At 44.8% G+C, this 7,500-nt stretch overlaps 1 protein-coding gene across 2 annotated transcripts in view; it reads right to left on the reverse strand.

Annotated features, from left to right (window-relative positions):
• The window catches only part of LOC110512778 (thyrotropin-releasing hormone-degrading ectoenzyme), a 406,337-nt gene that overhangs the window by 334,323 nt on the left and 64,514 nt on the right, over positions 1–7,500 (reverse strand). The gene's annotated exons all lie outside the window — the stretch shown is intronic.

The raw sequence follows: 7,500 nt of genomic DNA on the forward strand, positions 1-7,500 counted from the left end.
TCTCTCCTCTCCCCTCTCTCCTCTCTCCTCTCCCCTCTCCCCTCTCTCCTCTCTCCTCTCCCCTCTCCCCTCTCTCCTCTCTCCTCTCTCCTCTCCCCTCTCCTCTCACCCCTCACCTCTCTCCTCTCTCCTCTCTCCTCTCTCCTCTCCCCTCTCCTCTCTCCTCTCACCCCTCACCTCTCTCCTCTCTCCTCTCCCCTCTCTCCTCTCCCCTCTCTCCTCTCACCCCTCACCTCTCTCCTCTCTCCTCTCCCCTCTCTCCTCTCTCCTCTCCCCTCTCTCCTCTCTCCTCTCTCCTCTCTCCTCTCCCCTCTCTCCTATCTCCTCTCTCCTCTCCCCTCTCCCCTCTCTCCTCTCTCGTCTCTCCTCTCCCCTCTCTCCTCTCTCCTCTCACCCCTCACCTCTCTCCTCTCTCCTCTCCCCTCTCTCCTCTCTCCTCTCTCCTCTCCCCTCTCCCCTCTCTCCTCTCCTCTCACCCCTCACCTCTCTCCTCTCTCCTCTCCCCTCTCTCCTCTCCCCTCTCTCCTCTCACCCCTCACCTCTCTCCTCTCTCCTCTCCCCTCTCTCCTCTCTCCTCTCTCCTCTCTCCTCTCTCCTCTCTCCTCTCTCCTCTCCCCTCTCCTCTCTCCTCTCACCCCTCACCTCTCTCCTCTCTCCTCTCCCCTCTCTCCTCTCCCCTCTCTCCTCTCACCCCTCACCTCTCTCCTCTCTCCTCTCCCCTCTCTTCTCCCCTCGCCCCTCTCTCCTCTCTCGTCTACCCTCTCCCCTCTCTCCTCTCACCCCTCACCTCTCTCCTCTCACCTCTCTCCTCTCTCCTCTCTCCTCTCTCCTCTCCCCTCTCTCCTCTCTCTCTCTCAATTCAAAGGGCTTTGCTGGCATGGGAGACATCTGTTTACATTGCCAAAGCAAGTGAAATAAACAATAAACAAAAGTGAGGAGACACAAAACAACAACAAAAAAACAATTCAAATTTAACAGTATATATTTATTTATTTCAAAAAGTGTATCTCTCTCTCTTCTCCCTCCCTTCTTTCTCTGGTGCCACATACAGTACCAATGTGCTGAGACACAAAGGGTGGTAAATGACAGATAATAAATTAATTGAACTCAATGCTGGAAAAACTGAATGAGAAGTAAATATGAGGTTGAGAATGGTAGAAAGAAACTGGAGAACTATTTGAGAGGATTATAGGAACTATCTTCCTTTACCATTATAGGAACTATCTCCTTTACCATTATAGGAACTATCTCCTTTACCATTATAGGAACTATCTCCTTTACCATTATAGGAACTATCTTCCTTTACCATTATAGGAACTATCTCCTTTACCATTATAGGAACTATCTCCTTTACCATTATAGGAACTATCTCCTTTACCATTATAGGAACTATCTCCTTTACCATTATAGGAACTATCTTCCTTTACCATTATAGGAACTATCTCCTTTACCATTATAGGAACTATCTTCCTTTACCATTATAGGAACTATCTTCCTTTACCATTATAGGAACTATCTCCTTTACCATTATAGGAACTATCTCCTTTACCATTATAGGAACTATCTCCTTTACCATTATAGGAACTATCTCCTTTACCATTATAGGAACTATCTCCTTTACCATTATAGGAACTATCTCCTTTACCATTATAGGAACTATCTCCTTTACCATTATAGAAACTATCTTCCTTTTCCACTTTCAATGTAACTATCTGTCATTATTAGTTCACAATGACACAATGTCCTTTCAATGTAACTATCTGTCATTATTAGTTCACAATGACACAATGTCCTTTCAATGTAACTATCTGTCATTATTAGTTCACAATGACACAATGCCTTTTCAATGGAACTATCTGTCATTATTAGTTCACAATGACACAATGCCTTTTCAATGGAACTATCTGTCATTATTAGTTCACAATGACACAATGCCTTTTCAATGGAACTATCTGTCATTATTAGTTCACAATGACACAATGCCTTTTCAATGGAACTATCTGTCATTATTAGTTCACAGTGACACAATGCCCTTTCAATGGAACTATCTGCCCCTCTATTATTTAAGTCGTTCTCCTTTCGTTTATAAAGGAAATCCACTTTAAAAGCCTTTCTCTTATCTTTAATAAAGGAAATTCACTTTAAAAGCTTTTCTCTTATCTTTAATAAAGGAAATCCACTTTAAAAGCCTTTCACATATGAGGCCTGCTTCTGTAGTAGTGTCGGAAATGAAATTATATTCAAAGATAATCGTTATTGTTTAAAAGGCAAAAGAACAGATCGATTAGTCTATGTGAACAGTCTACAATCCCAATCAGTTAGAAAAAAGAACAGAATCATCCCTGTGTTCCTCTGAAGTTTTCAAGATGTTGTGTTGTACGAGTGCTAGCGTGTTAGCATGCTAGTATGCTAGTGTGTTAGCGTGTTAGCATGCTAGTGTGTTAGCGTGTTAGCGTGCTACGGTGCTAAACGCTACAGGCAGGCCATCTTTCCATGTGATTTCATCCTATGTGGTTGCATTCAACAGAGTGTCAGTAGGCAGGCAGTATGAATCAGTGCTGAATGGCCCTAGCTGTTAGGTCCTGGGGGCCTCCAACTGCTGTCTCTACACAGCACCCAGATGGTGCCTTTATATAACCACAACACACATTATATCTAGGACATGTCTTCACCGAGGCCTCACTTCACACCGGAACCATGAAGTGATGCGTCAAATCTGACAGGGCGCTCTGATCCCTCAAATGACTCTCTACCCTACGCAGTGCACTAGTTTGGAGCAGAGTTGTCCCTCAAATGACTCTCTACCCTACGTAGTGCACTAGTTAGGAGCAGAGTTGTCCCTCAAATGACTCTCTACCCTACGTAGTGCACTAGTTTTGAGCAGAGTTGTCCCTCAAATGACTCTCTACCCTACGTAGTGCACTAGTTTGGAGCGGAGTTGTGTCTGAAATGACTCTCTACCCTACGTAGTGCACTAGTTTGGAGCGGAGTTGTGTCTGAAATGACTCTCTACCCTACGTAGTGCACTAGTTAGGAGCAGAGTTGTCCCTCAAATGACTCTCTACCCTACGCAGTGCACTAGTTTTGAGCAGAGTTGTGTCTGAAATGACTCTCTACCCTACGTAGTGCACTAGTTAGGAGCAGAGTTGTCCCTCAAATGACTCTCTACCCTACGTAGTGCACTAGTTTTGAGCAGAGTTGTCCCTCAAATGACTCTCTACCCTACGTAGTGCACTAGTTTGGAGCAGAGTTGTCTCTAAAATGACTCTCTACCCTACGTAGTGCACTAGTTAGGAGCAGAGTTGTCCCTCAAATGACTCTCTACCCTACGCAGTGCACTAGTTAGGAGCAGAGTTGTGTCTGAAATGACTCTCTACCCTACGTAGTGCACTAGTTTGGAGCGGAGTTGTGTCTGAAATGACTCTCTACCCTACGTAGTGCACTAGTTTGGAGCGGAGTTGTGTCTGAAATGACTCTCTACCCTACGCAGTGCACTAGTTTGGAGCGGAGTTGTGTCTGAAATGACTCTCTACCCTACGTAGTGCACTAGTTTGGAGCAGAGTTGTGTCTGAAATGACAACCTATTCCCTAAATAGTGCACTCGATGGGGAACAGGGTGCAATTTCAGACGAAGCAATCCTGAATTGTCAGAGAGGAGACACAGAGTAATCTTAACTTCCAACGTCATGACATTTTCCCCCTCGTCCAACGAGACCTAATTTAGCGTAGGACTCGAACCCCGGTCCAGCGACAGCTAAGCCCAACACCTTATCGTTAAGTCAGGAGGTCTGAACCTCTTGATGAGGTGGCTAGATGTTCAGGGGGGGGGGGGGGGGTGGCACCCCGACCAGGACTCGAACCCCGGTCCAGCGACAGCTAAGCCCAACACCGTATCGTTAAGTCAAGAGGTCTGTTGCTTCATTACCCCGTTCCTTTGGGAGAGCCTGTCCCTAAACTGGCCAGTGATTAAGCTGGCCAGTTTATAAACATACACTCCAGTGGCCAGTTTATTAGGTACACAGCCCTTTTCATGAAAATGGAACGCTCCTATAGGAAGTGTGTCTCATTAATACAGTAGAAGTGGCAGCGCCTCCAACAAGCTTCACTAACAGACTACAACATAACACATGGACTGACATGACAATGTATTTCATGGGTGGCTAAAAGACCATGGCCACGCCTCCAACAAGCCACACCTCCAGATTCTCTAATAGGCTAGGTTGTTTACTTAGAGAAGAACAATAGACGAGGTAAGACAGACAGACAGACAGACACTGACAGACAGACCTAGAGATAGCTAGAGATTTCCAGACAGACAGACAGACAGACAGACAGACAGACAGACAGACAGACAGACAGACAGACAGACAGACAGACAGACAGACAGACAGACAGACAGACAGACAGACAGACAGACAGACAGACAGATAGATAGATAGATAGATAGATAGATAGATAGATAGATAGATAGATAGATAGATAGATAGATAGATAGATAGATAGATAGATAGATAGATAGATAGATAGATAGATAGATCTAGAGATTTCGAGACAAATAGATCTAGATAGATCCTTACTTGACTTCGGAAGGTGACTAAATGAAACCATATGTAATCAGCTCTATATCACATTCCTGTTTATGAAACTGTATTAGTAGAGAGAAGAGGCAAACCAAATACATGTTAGCCATCAGTGGACAGCCCATCAGAAGAGGAAATGCCCATTCAAATGGGTCCTTATGAGACGGACGTATGACAACCGTCTCAGCAGTCACAGAGAGACAAGATGTATACTTTAAAATGCAGCTACGACACCCTGACAAATACTTTACCCAGGCTCCTTTTCCATAACAAAAACAACAACAAAGGAACCACCAGGAGCTCTGTCTCCTAATATCTGCTCTAGACAGACAGAGACGGATGCCTGTGTGTTGAAGAACACTACATTCTGAGGCCCTGAAGCAGTTGGGATAGTTCTCCAGTGAGCCCCGTGGAGCCTTGCCTTGCCATTCCGCACAACGCCATGCTGCCACAGCTAGCAGATGGAGCCTAGCGCTGCCGGGAGGGAGGGGGGGGGGGGATAGGGAGTGAGACCGGAGGGATTGAGAGGGAGGGAGAGAGCAGGACAGGGGAAAGGAGGGAGGGAGAGTGGGAGACGGGAGAGAGGGAGGGTTTGAGAGGGAGGATGAGAGAGGGAGAGAGGAAAGGAGGGAGGGAGAGTGGGAGACGGGAGAGAGGGAGGGATTGAGAGGGAGGATGAGAGAGGGAGAGAGGAAAGGAGGGAGGGAGAGTGGGAGACGGGAGAGAGGGAGGGTTTGAGTGGGAGGAAGAGAGAGGGAGAGAGGATAGGAGGGGGGAAGACAGGAGGGAGGGATTGAGAGGGAGAGATTGAGCGGGAGAGAGGATAGGAGGGAGGGAGAGTGGGAGACAGAGAGAAGGAGAGTGTCAAGGAGGGAGGGAGACAAGGAGAAAGGGAGAGAGGGAGAGTAGGAGTCTGTTGGGGAAGATTGATGGGTATATTTAAATGAACACGCCAAAATGACAGAAACCCAATAGAGTGAGACACCGACAGAGTAGACTTCTGATGTCAGGCTGCACTCTGCGACAGACACACACACACACACACACACACACACACACACACGCACGCACACACACACACACGCACGCACGCACACACACACGCATACACACACACGCACAAACTGCCATACACACATCAACTATAGAGAAATCACAACCGATGATTCCAACAATCTAACAGCACTAGAATGAGCATCACACTATTGAATTCTGACAATCACAGAGTGGAGTCTTTAAAAGGGCTACCATTCTGCCACAGAGTAACGCAGTCATAGATTAAACTGTCTTTAAAAGGGCTACCATTCTGCCACAGATTAACGTAGTCATAGATTAAACTGTCTTTAAAAGGGCTACCATTCTGCCACAGAGTAACGCAGTCATAGATTAAACTGTCTTTAAAAGGGCTACCATTCTGCCACAGAGTAACGCAGTCATAGATTAAACTGTCTTTAAAAGGGCTACCATTCTGCCACAGAGTAACGCAGTCATAGATTAAACTGTCTTTAAAAGGGCTACCATTCTGCCACAGAGTAACGCAGTCATAGATTAAACTGTGTTTAAAAGGGCTACCATTCTGCCACAGAGTAACGTAGTCATAGATTAAACTGTCTTTAAAAGAGCTACCATTCTGCCACAGAGTAACGTAGTCATAGATTAAACTGTCTTTAAAAGGGCTACCATTCTGCAGAGTAACGTAGTCATAGATTAAACTGTCTTTAAAAGGGCTACCATTCTGCAGAGTAACGCAGTCATAGATTAAACTGTCTTTAAAAGGGCTACCATTCTGCCACTGAGTAACGTAGTCATAGATTAAACTGTCTTTAAAAGAGCTACCATTCTGCCACAGAGTAACGTAGTCATAGATTAAACTGTCTTTAAAAGGGCTACCATTCTGCCACAGAGTAACGTAGTCATAGATTAAACTGTCTTTAAAAGGGCTACCATTCTGCCACAGAGTAACGCAGTCATAGATTAAACTGTCTTTAAAAGGGCTACCATTCTGCCACAGAGTAACGTAGTCATAGATTAAACTGTCTTTAAAAGTGCTACCATTCTGCCACAGAGTAACGTAGTCATAGATTAAACTGTCTTTAAAAGGGCTACCATTCTGCCACAGAGTAACGTAGTCATAGATTAAACTGTCTTTAAAAGAGCTACCATTCTGCCACAGAGTAACGTAGTCATAGATTAAACTGTCTTTAAAAGGGCTACCATTCTGCCACAGAGTAACGTAGTCATAGATTAAACTGTCTTTAAAAGGGCTACCATTCTGCCACAGAGTAACGCAGTCATAGATTAAACTGTCTTTAAAAGGGCTACCATTCTGCCACAGAGTAACGTAGTCATAGATTAAACTGTCTTTAAAAGTGCTACCATTCTGCCACAGAGTAACGCAGTCATAGATTAAACTGTCTTTAAAAGGGCTACCATTCTGCCACAGAGTAACGTAGTCATAGATTAAACTGTCTTTAAAAGAGCTACCATTCTGCCACAGAGTAACGCAGTCATAGATTAAACTGTCTTTAAAAGGGCTACCATTCTGCCACAGAGTAACGTAGTCATAGATTAAACTGTCTTTAAAAGGGCTACCATTCTGCCACAGAGTAACGCAGTCATAGATTAAACTGTCTTTAAAAGGGCTACCATTCTGCCACAGAGTAACGTAGTCATAGATTAAACTGTCTTTAAAAGTGCTACCATTCTGCCACAGAGTAACGCAGTCATAGATTAAACTGTCTTTAAAAGGGCTACCATTCTGCAGAGTAATGTAGTCATAGATTAAACTGTCTTTAAAAGGGCTACCATTCTGCAGTGTAACGCAGTCATAGATTAAACTGTCTTTAAAAGGGCTACCATTCTGCAGAGTAATGTAGTCATAGATTAAACTGTCTTTAAAAGGGCTACCATTCTGCAGTGT

Source organism: Oncorhynchus mykiss, chromosome 15 (assembly GCF_013265735.2).
Source record: "Oncorhynchus mykiss isolate Arlee chromosome 15, USDA_OmykA_1.1, whole genome shotgun sequence".
NCBI classification, from domain to species: domain Eukaryota; kingdom Metazoa; phylum Chordata; class Actinopteri; order Salmoniformes; family Salmonidae; genus Oncorhynchus; species Oncorhynchus mykiss.